This window comes from Sus scrofa, chromosome 4 (genome assembly GCF_000003025.6).
Source record: "Sus scrofa isolate TJ Tabasco breed Duroc chromosome 4, Sscrofa11.1, whole genome shotgun sequence".
Taxonomy (NCBI): Eukaryota; Metazoa; Chordata; class Mammalia; order Artiodactyla; family Suidae; genus Sus; species Sus scrofa.
Genome location: NC_010446.5, coordinates 109,529,028 through 109,547,151, shown reverse-complemented (window position 1 = coordinate 109,547,151; position 18,124 = coordinate 109,529,028). Strand labels below are relative to the sequence as shown.

The window sequence follows — 18,124 nt, the reverse complement described above, 5'->3', positions numbered from 1 at the left end:
TGTCAATTTGCTATACACTTGTGTGTTCACTGTCTTATCCCCCTACTTCTAGAATACAAATTCCATAAAGAGGGACTTTGAGGATTCTTCTATTTTTTTGTTCCCAGTGGCTGGAACACTGTAGGGGCTCAACACACAATTGTGAAGTAAATGCCTAAAGGAATGAGGGAATTTTAGGGCCAGGGGACAGCAGAGACAGAGCCCAGAGTCTGTCTCACCTGTCCCAGGAATAGCAGATCAGGTAGCCAAGGAACACAGGGGCGATCCTTGGGGAAGGTTGGGAAAGGCCTCGAATGTCATGCTGAGGAGTTTGATTTATTTTGTCCTGTAGCAAAAGGCACCCACAGAGGGTTTTGTGTCTGAGTGTGTGACTGGCGCCAATCCAGGTTTTAGGAAAATAACTTAGGAATCTCGTGTAGGAGTTCCCACTGCAGTGCAGTGGGTTAAGAATCTGACTGCAGTGGCTGGAGTGGCTGCAGAGGTGAGGGTTTGATCCCTGGCCTGGCCCAGGGGGTTAAAGATCCAGCATTGCTGCTGCGTTGGGGTAGGTCACTGCTGGTTGGATTCCCTGGCCTTTCATATGCCAAGGGTGTGGCCAATTAAAAAGAAAAAGGAATGTAATATAATTTGCAATGAAAACATGAGATGGATGATCTGAGAACAGAGGCAGGAAACCAGTAAGGAGAAGATGTGAGACAGGACAGGGATGAAAAGGATGAGGGTGGCGCGGTGATGATGGGAACAAAGAGGAAGTACCAGCAGGGAGCTGTGGCTGGAAGTCAGTAGGAGTCAGTGGTCCGTGAGATGGGAGAGGGAGGGGGCAGGTGCTGGTGCTTTGGGCGGAGCAGGGGACCGGGAGGGTGGTGTGTGGCACCTGGGCCTGAGCTCACCTCTGTGTTGGGGGATGGAGCCGCCAGGGTGGGCAGTTCTGGCAGACATGGGGATTTGTGGGCTGCTGTGACAGGCCTTCCCATTTGTCAGCTGGGCAGATGGCAAGGCTGGCCTGATGCTCAGGAGAAAGGCCAGGGGTTGGGAATAGAGAGCTGAGAGTCAGCACCATGGGGGGGGGGTGGTATTTGAAGCCATAAGATGGAATCCTTTTTGATGGGATAAGAAGAGGCAGAAGTTTCTGGAACACCCACATTTTGGAGAAAGGAAAGGAGAGGCGGGAAGGCCCTAGCAGAGCCACGGGTAGAGGGGCAGGAGGAGGGCCCGAGAGCCACGGCCCAGACAGCTGCATCTGGGCCAGGGCCACATGGATACCCTTAGGTGCTCCAATGACAGAACTTCATACCCCGCCCGAGTCCCAGGGCCTCATCCTTCCCACATGAGCGCGGGATGCAGCAGAGTCTGACAGCACTGGGTCGCCACTCCGGGTCAATGCTTGGACTACCTCGGGGTCAGGACTTCTACCCCAGGCAGGAAGAAGTAATTAATTAGTGGCATCTGTAGAGCTAAAAATAATACGTTTAAAAAAACTGGGAAAGTGTCATTAGAGTTTTATCCAAAGTACCCTTGTCCTTCCAGTCCATCTGTTCGGAAGTGTGGCCTGCATTACAGAGATGCAACCTGCATCCAGACACGGGCCCTGGCGGAGGGGGATCCAGGGGAGTTTTGAGCAGGGTGTTCGAGGAGAAAAGACCCAGGCTGGCAGAGGACAGGGGAGGCCTTCACTGACTGTGGGGGAGACACAGACTTGCAGAAGGTGGGTGATGGGTGCGAAGATGCCACGGGAGCCTGACTCCCCGCACTGGGCGGCTCTAGGGGTGGAGGCACAGGGAGGACTCTGGACTCTGCCCTGGGAGGTAGGGTCCCGCCACTCCCTGCTGGGGTGTCCAGAATCCCACATCCCACAGGAGGAGGGGTCTGGCTTCACTGAGAGCCACCTGTCAGCTTGTGATGAACGATTCTTTCTCCTCTTCTAATTCTTCTCTGCAGGGTCCCCAGGAACCCCAAATCCCAACCTCCTCCGAGGTGGCTTTGCCATTCAGTTGGGGCTCCACCCTTGTAGATCAGCATCGCCCATAATTCTTTCCGTGTGGAATGATCCCCCCGGGGGCAGGCTTTCCTCCAGGGAAGTTAGATGGGGCAGGGGATGGCCCTTTGATGAGAAAAAGACCCAGAAGGATTATGAAAGAAACACAAGGAGAGAAGGAAAAGGATGGAGAACGCTGCTTGGCGTCCCTGCATCCTCACTTGGAGTTCTAATGGGCAGTGGCGCCAACGTGGCACTTCCAATGGAATTCCCCTTCTTGCCACCTCACCTCCAACCCTGACCCTCCCTCGTGCCTTTAAGCAGCATCGCACCTGACCCAGCCGCTCAGACTCCAGTCCCTGGAGACAGCCTTTGACTAATCCATCCGCAATTCCTATTGTCTCTACAAAATACATCCTCAATCTTTTTTTCTTTTGTCTTTTTGCTATTTTTGGGGGGCCACTCCTGCGGCATATGGAGGTTCCCAGGCTAGGGGTCGAATCGGAGCTGTAGCCGCCGGCCTACACCAGAGCCACAGCAACGCGGGATCCGAGCCTTGTCTGCGACATACACCACAGCTCGTGGCAACGCCGGATCAGTTAACCCACTGAGCAAGGGCAGGGACCGAACCCGCGACCTCATGGTTCCTAGTCGGATTTGTTAACCACTGCGCCACGACGGGAACTCCCTATATCCTCAATCTTTTGTCTTACCTCCTCCAGGGTGGTCCACGTACCAGACTCTCATCTCTCACCTGGGCTCCCAACACGTCTCCCTGCCTCTACCCTTGCCTCATGCAGGAGCCAGAAAGATATTTTTTAGAAACAGAAATCAGGTTGCGTTATGCCTTCGTTCAAAATCCAATGGTTGTTTACCACCCTTAGAACCAAACCCACAGCCCTTCCGTGGCCTGGAAGGCTCTGGACCATCTGTGCCCTGCATAGCTGTCTGACCTCATTTCCAAACCCCTGCTACCTTCATTTGACCAGGCCAGCTGCCTCTTTGCCTATCCTCAAGCCCAGCAGGTGCCTCCCTGTGGGGGTGGGGGGGCCTGTGCACTGGCTGTCCCCACTCCCTGGAAGACTTGTCTTCTGAAGGTTCTCATGACTTGCTCTTTTTTTAAAATTTTTATTTTAATTTTTTTTTTGGTCTTTTCTAAGGCCGCACCCATGGCATATGAAGGTTCCCAGGCTAGGGGTCCAATCGGAGCTGTAGCTGCCAGCCTATGCCAGAGCCACAGCAATGCGGGATCTGAGCCGCTTCTGGAACCTACACCACAGCTCATGGCAACGCCAGATCCCCAAGCCACTGATTGAGGCCAGGGATCAAACCCGCAACCTCATGGTTCCTAGTCGGATTCGTTAAGCACTGGACCACGACGGGAACTCCGACTTCCTCTCTTTATGGCATCCCTGCTTACACGTGACTTCCCACGGGATATTTGGCAGGTGTTGGGGGGATAGATGAATGAATACAAGAACGAATGATAATACCTGTATTATCTCTATGTGTGGCACATAGGAAGCACTTAATAACCAGTGTGTAATAGCAGCCTGGCCTAAGTTCCCTTATCTTGGCCTTGAAATCTTCTCCCACTCCCTGAAGTCCCTCTGAGCAGGTGGAAATCAAGCTCTGTCCAAAGGACCAGATGCACACGCGGCCTGTGGCCACCAGATGGCGCCACACGCGGCGTCATGTGCACACTGCGGCACAGGCTGCGGCTGCAGCAACCCGGGAGGTTGGAGCCACCCTCTCTGCATCCAGGGAGAGATGGGAAGTGGATAGCCACAGGCCAGGGTTTCTGAAACAGCACGTCTCCTTTCATAACCACTATCCCAGAAGCCGAAGCCTTTTTTTTTTTTTTAAAGGGCAGGTGAGATTTTAAGAATCAAAAATGTTTTTTTCCCCCACGTGTTTATTAAGCTCCAAACCCCAGCACCCCTAGTGACCTGACGTCAGCTTGCTGACAAAATCTCCCCACACTTTCCTCTCCAGATAACAGAACACAGAAACTGGAGCTTTAATTAGCACAAACCCCTCTGCCTGACACACCCCTTTAGGCCTCCACCAGCTCCAGGAACAGCAATCTCAGCTGGCCAGGCTGACTTGGGTCTAATCACCTCCTCAAAGGCGACTACTCTGTACCCATCTCCTGCAGCTGGAGCTGCTGTGAACTGTGGCTGTGTGAGCTTCCCATAAGCAGAATCTTGTTTAATGAGGGCGGAGGGGAAGGGCCAGACTTCTCAACCCCCTGAACAAGTCTGATATCTCTGGCGTCCAGTCTCAATCCCTGTCCTCACACAGCCCTGTCTTTTCTCTAGAACCCCCCGCTCCCCGCAATCCCATCTGACTGAATCCTGTGTGGGCAGGTCAGCCCGGCCGGCTGAGCGCTGGACTGCGTCTTAGAGGTCACCTCACTGTGTCCGGGGCACTTCCAGCGTTCCCACATCCCCATCCCGGGTCCTCCTTTTGGGGTTTGGCCCCCTGGGACTGGTGACGGGTCTTCCCGATGAGACCCACTCTCTGTTGCCCAGGCACAGCTGCCCATGCTCTCACCTCCCTTTCCTACCGCCCCTTCTCGGGGACTGGATGCTGTGCTGTTCAGAATGGGGTTCCTCACTCGACAGAGGGCCAGAGGGGGGACTGGTCAGGGCAGGGCGTGAGGCAGCCAAGGGCTGCCAACAGATGTCCTGCGGGGAGGATGCGGCTGGGAGGTGCCTACAAGGATGGAGCAAAGCGGCAGGTGAAGTGGGCGTGGTCAGACTCCCGGGTCCTCCCACCTTGCGCACGGCTCCTGCTTTTTGGCCATTCCCACCGAAAGCTCCTTTTAAAATAGCCTCCTCACCCACCCCCAGGTGCCCCATGTGTGGGATCCTTGTGACTGCAAAACAAACTGCTTTCATTATGTAACGATGAGTATGCCTATCCGCCGTTAGCAGTGCGAACACTTGCAATGGCCAGCCTAGCTCCTAGCCAGCACGGAGGGTGTGCACTGCCTCGCCCAAGTGTAAGAATCCAGCCCAAAGTAAAGCCACATGACAGTCTGTCCATACCTTGTTACAAGTCAAGGTAGGACTTTTCCTTGGGCTTTTTGAAATTCTAATGTAACCAGAGCGCCCCACTCTTACCCCCTCGGGCCCCAGACTCTGGACACGCTGAGTGTAAACACTGGCTTTAGCCTCTGACCTGCTCTGTCCTGCCAATGCTATTCTTTGCCGGGTGAATAAAGGGTCATTTGGTAATTTTTCACAGGTTTCCATAAAAAAATGGATTAATTTTAACCATAACGGGCTAATTTTAACCATAGCCCTTGCAGGGAGCATACTACTATAGCTCAATAAAATACAGTTGTTCTCCAGAACATGAAACTGTAGGTACAGCATGATTACAACTCCATTAAAAACAACTGGTAGGATTTCCAGGCACAGCAGAGCGAGGAGGTCAGCAAATCCTCTCATCGCAAAACCATGTTAAACTGGACGAAATTGTCAAAAACCATCATTTCAGGGCTGGCTCTGAAAGTTGATCAAATGCAAATGACACATTAGAAAGCATTTATGATGGGAGGCCCTATTGTGACTTCCGTTGCGGCTCAGTGGTAACGAACCTGAGCTGTGTCCATAAGGATGCGGGTTCTATCCCCAGCCTCACTTAGTGGGTTAAGGATCTGACTTGCCCTGAGCTGCAGTATAGGTCAAAGATGAGACTTAGATCTGGTGTTGCTGTGGCTGTGGTGTAGGCTGGCAGCTGCAGCTCCGATTTGACCCCTCGCCTGGGAACCTCCATATGCTGCAGGTGCAGCCCTAGAAAGACCAAAAAAAAAAAAAAGCATTTATTCATGGGAGTTCCCTGGTGGTCTAGTGGTTAAGACTTGGCATTTTCACCACAGTGGCCCGGGTTCCATCCCTGGTCAGGGAACTGAGATCCCACATGAAGCTGCTGCACACAAAAACAAACAAGCCAACAAAAATTATTCATAACAAACTGTTAAATTTCTGGTGAGAACAATGAGAGTTTGGGGTGTTCTTTCTCCAGGCTGCCCCCTCCCTCCAAGTTTGGGAGAGGTTGCACTACCAGAGTGTGGTTAATTGTGAAAACCAACAGCTTCACTGTTGGAGGAGGGGGGGGGGTCTTGATTCAGAGAGGAGGGCAGAAGTCCCAGAGTTTTCAGAACAGTAGCAAACTCGGTATTAACAAGGGAAAGTCCACAGCCCTGTTTGTTTGAAGTTTTATGCTGCTTGGGGTGGGCAGCAGATCATTAGGGTGTCCAGACATTTAACAGGAAAAGCTGGAAATGAGATTGCTACTGAGCAGCTGCGAAGCTCTGCACACACCTCTGGCTGACTAGGCATCTGTGCTTATGCACCAGCAAGTCCTGGGAGGACCTGGTAGAAAATAAAAATAAAGGCTGACTTAAAAACCTGCCCTGGGGAGTTCCTGTTGTGGTGCAGCAGAAAAAAATCTGAATAGCATCCATGAGGATGCGGGTTTGATCCCTGGCCTTGCTCAGTGGGTTGGGGATCCGGCGTTGCTGTGAGCTATGTGTAGCCTGGGAACTTCCATATGCTGCAGGTGTGGCCCTAAAAAACAAAAAACAAACAGACAAAAAAACCCCATCTGTCTGGATTTTGAATGTGCTTCCCAACCCACCAGATCTGTTGGTAGAAGGTGAAAACCCTACTGAGTTTGAGCACAACTTCTGACCAACTCCCAGCTGATTGCTAAGCTATGTGGACACAAGGGTGACCCCTTCAAAGACAGAATAAAAAAGAATAAAGAATAAGAAAAACACTGAGCAGATAATCAGTGTCAGCAAGTGGTACAAGGACAGGTAACAACAGCTTAAACCCAAGCTAGTTACTCAACAAAACAAAGCCAGTGAAACTCCTCCTAGGAAAAATGTCAGAATTGCTACAAAATACTATCTAAAAACGTGCAGTTTTCAACAAATGAGAAGACGTGCAAAGAAATAGGAAAGTGTGCTCCATACTAGGAATAAAGCGGATAAAAACTGTCTTCAATGGGCCCAGATGTTGAATTTAGCAGAAAACGCTTCCAAAGCAGCTATTATAAATGTTTAAAGAATTAAAGTGAACAAAAAAGAATGAAAAGAAAAGATGGCACTGGCCCAACAAATAGGGACTCTGAATAAATAAATAGAAACTCTAAAAATGGACCGCATGCAAATTCTACAATTGAGAATACAAAACTTCACTAAATAGGCTTATTGGAGACGGTGGGAAGGAAGGATTGGTGAACTGGCAAGTAGGATCAATAGAAATTACCCAACACGAAGAACAAAGAGAAAAAAGATGGAAGAAAAAGGAATAGAGCTTATGATATCTTTGGGACAAGAGTCCATGTACCAAAAATATGTGTGAGAAGACTCCCAGAAGGAAAGGAGAGAGAGTAAGGGGCAGAAAAACTTTTGAAGAAAAAAATGGCTAAAAACATCTCAAATTGATGACAAATAATTTGTAGACCCAGGAAGCTCAACAAACCCCAATCAGGGTAAAGGGAAAGAGATCCACACTCAGACACGTCATAGTCAAAGTGTTGAAAGTCAAAACAAAGGACTAGCTCCTGGGTTTCTCTATACACATGATTGAAGCCAGCACTTAGTAGATGCTCAAAAATGTTGTCTGAAGAAGGAGAGTAGGGAAAGAAAGGGGAAAAAAAGGTGAGAGAAGAGAAGAGAACTAAAATAAAACTGGAGACATCTAATGGCTAATTGAATTATAGAGAATATTAGTGCCAGGCTTGGGTTGGGGAGGAAGTGAGAGAAGCAGAAACTCCTATGAGGTGGACAGGAAGTGAGTAGCAAGGACAGGAATGGAAAAACAGGGTATTGAAAGTAGTGCAATGAGTTGAGGCAGACATTTATATTCAGAAGAACTATTCTTGGGCAATGTTGAGTTTCCCTTTTTCTTGAATTCAATATGATGTGTAGATGACTGAAATGAGATGAAAAAGTCATGGCTAATTCCCAAGCACCTTAATTAATTGAGGACTTATGGTTTGGAGATGATGGTGGTGATTGAAGGGGCTTTTAACTCATCCCAGGCTGCACATGTACCCTGATGGGGGGAAAGGCAGTGTGCAGCCAAGAATATTAATGGGCATGGCTCATGCAATGGCCGAGAGCAATCCTCCACACTGGACAAAGATGCTTTGGGAGCTGGCATCTCAAGTTTGATCCATGGGCTTTAAAGAAGAGAGAGAAATGGGAAAGAGTCTAGCAAAAGAGGTAAGTTGCGAAAAGTTTTCCTCATCTTCCTTTGGAGTCCCACCCATCTTTATTTATTTATTTTTTCTCTTTTAGGGCTGCACCTGCAGCATATGGAGGTTCCCAGGCTAGGGATCAAATCAGAGCTGCAGCTGTCAGCCTACACCACAGCCACAGCAATGCCAGATCCGAGCCACGTTTACGACCTATACCATAGCCCAAGGCCATACTGGATCCTTAACCCACTGAGCAAGACCAGGGATCAAACCCACATCCTCATGGACACGAGTCGGGTTCGCTTTGCTGACTAGCAGAACTCCCCACACCCATCTTTTAAGGTTTCCTGTGAAAAGTCCTCCTGGATGTTGCAATATGACCTGACCTTCCTCCGTATTCCTACAGCACTGGTTTCTACTCAGTGATAGGACTCGCCCCTACACTGTTTTGCACAAAAGGAGTGAAAGAGAAAGACTCCGTTCTCCCCAGTCTGTGAACTCCTTGAGACTAGGGCTCCATCTTATTCATTCCTGTATTTCCTTAAGGGGGCCTCACCCAGGACCTGGCACCTAGTGCCTGGCATGTAATTCAGTCCATACATTTTTGTGAGACCTCTTTGTGGAGGCTGGCACAAGAGGAGAGGACTTGAAAGGATACAAGAGGCCAGATTGGATGCCCCACTGTGGTGCCCTTGTGGTACCCTGGACTTCCTACTTCCCACCACCCATCATACAAGATCTCTTGAACTCTTTTTTGGGTGGGGGTGGGTCTTTTTAGGGTCACAGCTGTGGCATATGGAGGTTCCCAGGCCAGGGGTTGAATTGGAGCTGCAGTTGCTGGCCTACGCCACAACCACAGCCACACCAGATCCAAGCCGCATCTGCAAATTCTGCTGCAGCTTGTAGCAATGTTGGATCCTCAACCCACTGAACTAGACCAGGGATCGAACCTGCATCCTCATGGACACGAGTTGGCTTCTTAACCTGCTGAGCCACAACAGAAACTCCGAGGTCTCTTGAACATTTTTAGACCCATCTCCCCAGCCAGATCCTTGAGCACTGGATGGAGTCAAGGGGAGTTGCTGGACGATTGCTGGGTGAGTGGACACAATGTCACACGCTATCGATTGACTTAGAGCCCCTCGGACCCCAGTCCCTGAGGGTCATGGTCTTGGCCTTGAGTCTTAGGGCAAGGCCCTGGCTCCAGGACGTCACACTCTCCTCAAACTTGCGTTCGGTTCCAGTCATCTCCCAGGCCAGGGCCTTGAGGATCTTCAAAGTGGCTCTCACACTTGGCCTCCTGGGGGAGCTTTTAAAAGGCCTGGTATCCAGGTCCCATTCTGGATCCATGACATCAGAGGGGCCAGTCTGAGAGCCTGACAGTAGACATTTTAATATATCCCCAGGTGCTCCCGAAGGCTGATAAGTCTTAGAACCACTTGTTTAAGAAATGCGTTTTTGTTACTGAAATGAAGTCTCAGTGAACCAGAAAATTAAAGTAACAACATGCCTCTGACACAACATAAACGGAGGTGTCCTCAGAGGACATTCACTAAAGAGCCAGGGACCTGGTGCGATGGCCAAAATTTGCCCAGAGACTGCTTACATGTGCAGATTGTCCTGAGACGCAGGCTCCAGAAGGGGCCTCGTTTTCTTTTTTTTTTTTTTCTTTCTTTTTTTTTTTTTGCTATTTCTTGGGCTGCTGCCGCGGCATATGGAGATTCCCAGGCTAGGGGTCCAATCGGAGCTGCAGCTGCCAGCCTATGCCAGAGCCACAGCAACGCAGGATCCAAGACGCGTCTGCAACCCACACAACAGCTCACGGCAATGCCGGATCGTTAACCCACTGAGCAAGGGCAGGGACTGAACCCGCAACCTCATGGTTCCTAGTCGGATTCGTTAACCACTGCGCCACGACGGGAACTCCCCGTTTTCTTTTCTGACCCACTGTGCTGGGCTGGGGATTAAACCTGTACCTCTGCAGTGATCCGAGCTGCTGCAGTCATATTCTTACCCCTCTGCGCCACAGTGGGAACTCCAGGAACCTCCTTCTTAGCACAACTGTTCTCTCTTTCCCTGTATGTTTGTTCAATATTTGATCATGTGTTGCCTTGTTCTTCCCTCACTAAAGCAGCAGGAGCTACTGAGTGCAGGATCTTTGTCTCCATGAGCACACGAAGTGTCTGATGCGTGGTAGATGAGTGACATGTGTTTGTGACATAAACGTGTCATATTCATTCATCAATTCACTCCTTTGCTTATGCATGCATATATTCACCAGACGATGGGAGTGACAGAGAGATATGGCGTTGGCAGAGAAAAGGAATTAAGCAGGAAGAAAGCAAACAGAAGAGACCCCATGAAGAGACAGAATCAAAACCAGGCAAGTAAAAGCTGAAGAAGGAGAGGAGAGAGAGCAAAGAGGGTTCATTTGTGCAGTGCAGTGGCAGGTAAGTCAGGCTGGGAGAAGCACATGCTTTTCATCAAATAGACTTCGAAAACCATTCACAACATCTGTAAGTACTCTGTGCCTTCCCTCCTTTTCAGAGTAGTCATCACAATTGAAAAATTTTAAATTACTATGGAATTATTTGAATCTCTTTTCTCCTCCAGGGGGTTGGTTCCAAGAAGAGCTCCCACCCCTGGCCTCCCTACCACATCCCCAAAGTCTGGCTCAGAATGACACATGGCGAATACTCAGGAAACTCTTGCCAAGTGACTGGATGAATTTCTCAGTTTCAGTTCCCTCTTCCGTCGAAACCTGCCCCCCCCATACTCTCCTCATGTAGGGTTGTCGTGGAGAATAATTTAGATAATATACAAAAGCACCTGCTGCCTGGTAGGCATCTAACAATTGTTAACTCATTACTACGGTTAAGAAAAATAACAGAGAGCATTTGCTGGTGGTCTCGTGGTTAAGACTTGGTGCTTTCACCGTTGAGGCCAGGGTTCAATCTTGGGTCTGAGAATGGAAGTCCCATATCAAGCTGCCACATGCCGCAGCCAAAAAGAAAAAAGAAAAAGAAAAAGAAGGAAAAGAAAAGAAAAACAGGAGATGCTGAGTGCCTACTCTGTGCCAGTCCCTGAGCTAAGTGGCCAAAAAAGGATGGCCGAAAATGCAAAGAAACTGCCCCTTTTAGAAAAAGTAAGGATTTGATGACCCTAATGTCACCACCTCTCCTTTCACCTCCCCCAAAGAGCCTCAACAAACTCCCACACCCACCCCACACCAAGTCCTGGAAACATGCAGACTGGCCTTCCATGCCACCACCACCAGATGGCAGCACAGAGCCCACAGACTGCGGGGCCAGTCAAAGCTCTGTGGCCAGCGTGGAGAGGGGCTCTGTCTGAGAAGGAGGGGACCCAACCCCCGGCCCTCTGGCCTTGGTCTGCTGGCTGAGAGTTAAAGTTAATGCTTTGGGTTTGGCCCCTTCCCTTTCATGTCCAATGTCCAGATTCTAGCCCCTTACCCTGGGGTCCCCTCACACCTGCAGGGTCAATGGTTAACAAACAAGAACATCCTGTGTAACTCAGGGAAATCTACTCAATAGTTTGTAATAACCTATGTGGGAAGAAAGAATGGATCTGTATCTATAGATAGATATGTATACATGGAAATACATCTATATATCTCCAATTCACTTTGCTGTGTACCGGAAACTAATAAAACATTAGAAGTCAACTATACTACAATAAATTTTTTCTTAAAAAAGGAATCCTTCCCAGAGCACCTTCCTTTCACCTCCATTTCCTTACAGTTCCCTCTATACTGCTTTTGTGAAGACTCAGAATCCCCTTTTTGCTTTTCAGGGGCGCCCCCATCGAATCTCACCTTCTCATGCCTTGTTACACCTCAACCTAGCCTGAGACTCATCTCCCTCCTCACATCACTCCTCGTCTGACAACAGCCGTGCTCTTATTCGCCGCCCCCCGCCCCTCGACAACCCAACTGAACGCTCACCTCTAGGAAGTCTTCCAGATTGACACCGGATGATGGCTCCGGCTTCTGTGTGGCCCATCTGTGCTTCCTTTCTTGGTAACTACTCTTGGGTTTCAGGTTTGGGTTGACCTGTTTGCATCATGCTTTATCAGCCATCTTCAGGTGTTTCCTGTCACCCCAGCATGGAAGGCAAGAATGGGTCTTTCTCCTAAAAGCAAAGCAAGCCCTTTCTCACTGCCGTGGCCTGTAAACTCTTAATGGTCCTTAATAGCCCTTAGTGGTCAAGCCCTTAATAGTCACTGATGGGCTGAGGGGAGAAAGAAGGGTCTGTGAGCGATATGACACGAGGGACTGGGGGGAGAGGGGATCCTGGAGTGAAGCTGAAGGTGAAATAATCTGATCCTATGTCCTCAAGGCTCCTTGGTGGGAGTTCCCATTGTGGCTCAATGGTAACGAACTCAACTAGTATCCTTGAGGTTGCAGGTTCCATCCCTGGCCTCACGCAGTGGATCCAGCATTCCTGTGAGCTGTGGTATAGGCCGGCAGCTGCAGCTCGGATTCGACACCTAGTATGGAAACTTCTATATGCCACAGGTGTGGCCCTAAAAAAAAAGCAAAAAAAAAAAAAAAAAAAAAAAACCATCAAAACAAAACAAAACGAAAAAACTCCTTCATGAGTAGGAGGGGAAGGAGGACACTGTAAAACCCCAAAGTGGCAGAGAAATTGGATTTTTATGTCTGTGAGTCTGTTTCTGCTCTGTAGATAGATTTATTTGTCCTATAGTTTAGTTTCATATATAAGTGACATCATATGGTGTTTGTCTCTCTCTTTCTGACTTACTTCACTCAGTTTGGGAATCTCTATGGCATCCACGTTGCTGCAAATGGCATAATTTTGTTCTTTCCTATGGCCGAGTAATATTCCCTTGTATATATGTTCCGCATCTTCTTAATCTGCTTTCAGTCATTTTTGGATGGGAGACATTTATAGTGGAACATGGGTACAGAATGAGTAGCTGAGGATACAAGCAACATAGGGGAGAGAATTCCCAGAGGGAGGATGTAAGAGGCAGATTTGACGCCAGATAAGGGATTGTGAGTGGCTAAGACCTTAAAAACCAGATGCCCTCGAGCCACGTGGGATGACATGAGCAGAACCTGGTCACAGGTGGAGGCCTAGGGCCATTGCATTGCCTGGGGCTCTGCCCCCTCCTCCATCCTCCCTCTTCTTCCTCTTTATTCTCCACTCCCACAGCCAGAACCAAGCACTTCTCTGCAGCACAGGAGCCTTGGCTTGATGATGGCTGCTGTGGCTAAGAACTGCAGCAGAAGTGCTGAGCCGGCTTGGAGGTGGCCTGGATACAGCCTGGATACAGTGCCTGCCACTGGGCATACTCCTTGGGAGCCCTGCTCCCTGCTCTGTTCTGCTGAGGCCTTGTTGTTTTCTAGATGCTGAAGTTAAAGCAGGAGAGGCCTCTAGAAGTCACTGGACGTAGCCCCAGTCTTAGGCCAGCTGTGACGGGTGGCTGGTCTGAGCACAGGCAGCCACAAAGTGACAGAGGCAAAATTAAAATTAATCTAATGTGTGTATTCTCTTACTCTCGCTGCTGCATGAGCTGCCTGTTTGTGCAGATGTTCTGGTTCACAGAAAGCCCTGTTTATGGAGTTCTCATCATGGCTCAGTAGTTAACAAATCCAACTAGGAACCCTGAGGTTGCGGGTTTGATCCCTGGCCTGGATCAGTGGGTTAAGGACCCAGTGTTGCCATAAGCTGTGGTGTAGGTCGCAGATGTGGCTCAGATCATGCGTTGCTGTAGCTCTGGCATAGGTGGGTGGCTACAGCTCCGATTAAACCCCTAGCCTGGGAACCTCCATATGCCATGGGTGTGGCCCTAGGAAAAAAAAAGAAAAGAAAAGAAAAGAAAAGAAAGCCCTGTTTACAAGCCCTTTGTGGCTGCTGAGTTTGCACTACGTATTGGCCATGTGACCTTGGCAAGTGCAGGGCACGTGCTCCAGTCCTCAGTTTCCCCCTCTGTACCATGAACTGGAGTGGTGGGTTCTCAACCCTGTCAGGTGAGCTAGGCCTTGGTAGAAAAGGCTAAGGGACCCCCGGGGGTCGTGGGGGTCTGTGTGGGGAAGTTTCCTGGCTCCATTCCCAGGGGTTCCCCCTGAGCAGCTGTCCATGCACCTGCCGCAATACTGCAGTTCAGCGTGAGATTGTGTTTGGGATGAGGATTCGGCTACTGCAACAATATTAGAATTCATGGTCTCACCCAGCCCTGATTCTGCCTGAGCCCGTAGCCGCTGTGCTGTAAGGCTCGTCCTTGGTGGCGTGTCCCCACCCCCAGGCCCCCATCAACGTGAGTCCCTAAGCACTTGGGGGGGCCCGTCCGCAGCTCCAGGACCTCTCTGCTCAGTGAAAGCGGATGCACTTTGGTGGTGGTTGTGATACGCTCTTAGAAATCTGCTTTTACCACAGTGGTTCGAGGGGCTGAGGGCTCGGCTGCTCCATGGTAACCTCACTGATAAATTACATCCTGAGTCTAGCGAGTGGGGCAGACAGGTCCTGTAGCCAAGGGACAAAGCCCGGAGCTGTTCTTTGTCACCTGGCACCAGCTGGAATCCCTCGTCACTGGCCAGCAGCTGTGAGGCATCACTTGGCCACCAGGAAAGCTTCCCAGCTGGGACCTTTGTGAGAGCCTGTGCCAGACTCCAGCATCTGTGTCAGCTCAGGGGAAAACCCAGCTGCTCAGCGCCGGCCCAGCCCCAGTGGCCACAGGAATGGGCCAGCAGGCAGAACGAGAGTAGAGGACAGGCTGCTTTGCTTTTCTCAGTTTCTGCAGCAGCTCACCAGATCTGCACCTCTCTGTTTCAGAAGGGAAGTTGGCAGGCAGGGCTGGAACCGAAGGAGGCCCCCGTCTTCTGGCAGATGTGGAGCACGGAGGGGGCTGAGCCGGCAGAGTTACTCCTCTGGCCCCCTGCCACCTTTGACTCATCCCCTTTGCTTCTCACCCACTGTGGCTCTGGTCAGCCCTTTGGCTGCACGTGGTATGTCTGGGCGGTGAGCATCAGGCCCTGGGGTGAATCGCTGAGCCTGATGAATCATAGAAAAATCCCCCAAATATTGGGAGTGAAGCACGGGGAGCGAGGGTGGGGCTTTCTTGTTTCATATGTCAGTGAGGTGGATTCTTGGTACCGTGGGCTGTCTTTTTGGAGGGAAGCTTAGCCAAGTGTGGGCCTCACAGCTGCAGGGGGTAGAGGGCTCACCCTGGAGCAGTCCCCACAGGGCTGGGGTGATCAGGACTGTACTGGGGATCACTCCCCTCCATAGTGACAGTCAACACTGGGGAGAGGGGCCAGGATTCCTTCACATAACCCGAGGCAAACCTTAGCAGCCAAAGAAGTGACGTTGGGATCCATTCATGGACAAGTCATGCAGGGACCAAGGAGCTGCCCTTGCTCTTCATGGCACAGTGCAGCAGGGAGAGTAGGGCTCAGCTCCAAGCCATGGATTTGGGGAGTCACCAAAGCAGGGGGGATTGTGTCGGGGGCCAGCAAGGCAAAGGTCCGGCCGATCAACCAAGAGGAGATGCTTCAAAAGGTTGGGATATTTAGTCTAGAGTAGAGGGAGGGAGAAGAGTATTTGGGAATCCCTGGTGCTCCCAGTGGCAGAACTGAGGCCAGTGTTGGAACACACAGGAAAAAAATTCTAATTCTCTGATCATTTGGAGTCAATGAATCTCAATAGTTAAGACCTTGGGCTCTAGAGTTACATGGGCACCACTAGGAACCTGCTCACGGGTGTGGTTATGAGACCAACTGGGTGTTGACCTGCACTGGGATTTTAAAAAATTGTATCAATAGCCAAAACAAACTGGGAAATTATGCTTACAAACCTATAATTATAACCTCTTTCGAAAAACCTGAAGGTCTGATGACACAGGTTCATATTCTCTCATGGAACATGAGATGGACTTTTCCTCTCCATCCCTCCCTCCTTCCTCCCTCCCTCCCTTCCTTCCTTCCTTCCTTCCTTCCTTCCTTCTTTCCTTCCTTCCTTCCTTCCTTCCTTCCCTCCTTCATTTTATAAGATTCCTAACCCACTGAGCGAGGCCAGGGATCAAACCCACATCCTCATGGCCCCTTTGTCGGGTTCTTAATCTGCCGAGCCACAATGGGAACTCCCCTCCACCTTTCTTACACCTGCATGGTTTCACTACTCCCCAGGAAGCGATTGTCATCCGCTAGCCTGTTCTACACAAGCACTCTGATACTTGGCTTGACCGCTTTTAAACTATTGTGACTTAGGCAAGCACATCACTTCTCTAAACCACAGCTTCTTTACATGAATCTGAGAATTATAACAGTACTTGCCCGGGAGAGTTAGGGAGCCCCCGTGAACCACTGGCCCAGAGCGCCCACGGCAGGCAATGAGGGGATGGGAGCTGCCATGGAACTGTGCAGCAGTGCAGGGCGGTCTCACAAAGCTCGGGGTGAGGCGTGTAACTTATACCCACTGCGAAGGCTGTTGTGTGTTCAGTGAGGTGGGGGTCCCCCCACCACTTCCTTTCCTGCTGCGGGGTTACTTTGCCCTCCCTGGCAGCACTTCCTCCCTTGGTGGCTGGCATGGGCTCCTCAGTCAGCTCTGCAGGCAGCCGACCCTACTGCCATCCCTTGGCTCTGTGGGAGAGCCTTAGTACGATGGCACCTGCCTGGGCCCTGGCTCTTCCCCTGGGTAGGGCCTGGGTGGTGTGGGTGCCCTTCAGGGGGTTTGGACCCTGCCTGATGAAAGGCGCTTTGGTGGCTGGTTCCCTCGGGGCTCTGAGATGTCCGTCCCCTACTGGAGCATCATGGAGTAACCAAGAGACTTGGTTCTGTATTGCCAGCCTCTGTGTGTGTTTCCTTCCTCTGGTAGTTAGGAATACAAGTCAGTTTTATGGACCTGGGATGCTGAGCAAGGAGCAAACACATCCTTCTCAGGAGCTATTAGAGGAGAGGAAGCAGGATCTGGTACAGGGGAAGAAGGTCCCTGGACAGAAGCTTGGGGAGAGAGAAGAGTCCTCTGGAGGTCACGGGAAGGCAGCCTGTTGGGATCAGAGGATAGTGGCTCAGGTGACACGGGTGCCAAGGACTCGCAGGGGAAGTGGGGTGGACTGAACAAGCTGGGGAACTCATGCTCTGAATCTGCTTCCCTCGCTGGGTCTCCCCTCCTCCGTTCTCCATCCCCCCTCCTCTTTGGCACTCGCTGTAGCCCCGAACCTGCATATTGCTACAGCCAGAGAGCAACTGTCAGTAACCTGTCCACTTGCCTCAGCTCTGGGTGGTGTTTCATGTGCTTGTAGTTCCCTTCTAGCTGCCTGGAAAGAACGGAGCAGTAGGAGGTGGAGGCTGATGCTGGTCCAGAGTCCGGCCTCGTATGGAATCGTTAGACCAAGCCCTGACTTGGAAGGCTGACTTATCCAGATGTCGAGGCTCAACTCTCCTGTGCTTGAGCTAACTGGTCTCCTTGGAGAAGCTTTTCAGCCTTAGCCCTCTGGGCCCCTGTCCTGGGGGTGTGGTCCCTCATTCAGCCTTGGCCTTTGCAATGGGCCTCTGTGGCTGCTGAATATCATCCTAAGCCATGTCTGATGGCCTCTGGCTTGGATCTGGGAAGCTGGAAAGTCATTCAGACAGTCAGTCTAAATTACATGTTCGGTCTGAGAGAGTTTCATGTACTTCAGAGCATGACCTCCTTCGGATATTTACTTGCTGTTCCCCTGTTCTCTCAAATTAATAATTGATTAAATCCTGTTGTGACATTCGGAGCTTATTTGCTTACATTCTACTGAACTGCACCTGCTCTGTGAGAGAGTGGGTGTGTGTCAGGAGGCTGGGAGAAGTCGGAGCAAACAACAAAAGCTTTAAAGGAGATGCATGGCTTGGGAAGTGACTATACATGAAAATAAAATTCAGCCCTAAAACTGTGGGTCATCAAAAGATGCCAAGGC

General features: G+C 50.5%; 1 protein-coding gene across 3 annotated transcripts in view; it reads right to left on the bottom strand.

The window, feature by feature from the left end:
• KCNA2 (potassium voltage-gated channel subfamily A member 2) overlaps positions 1-12,229 on the bottom strand; it is a 35,250-nt gene extending 23,021 nt beyond the window's left edge. Inside the window, exon 1 of one of the 3 annotated variants that reach the window (XM_021088699.1) lies at positions 12,159-12,229. The gene's annotated coding sequence lies outside the window, so the exon portion shown is untranslated. The remainder of the gene's footprint in view (positions 1-12,158) is intronic. The other 2 variants (XM_021088703.1, XM_021088704.1) reach the window with 2 other exon arrangements.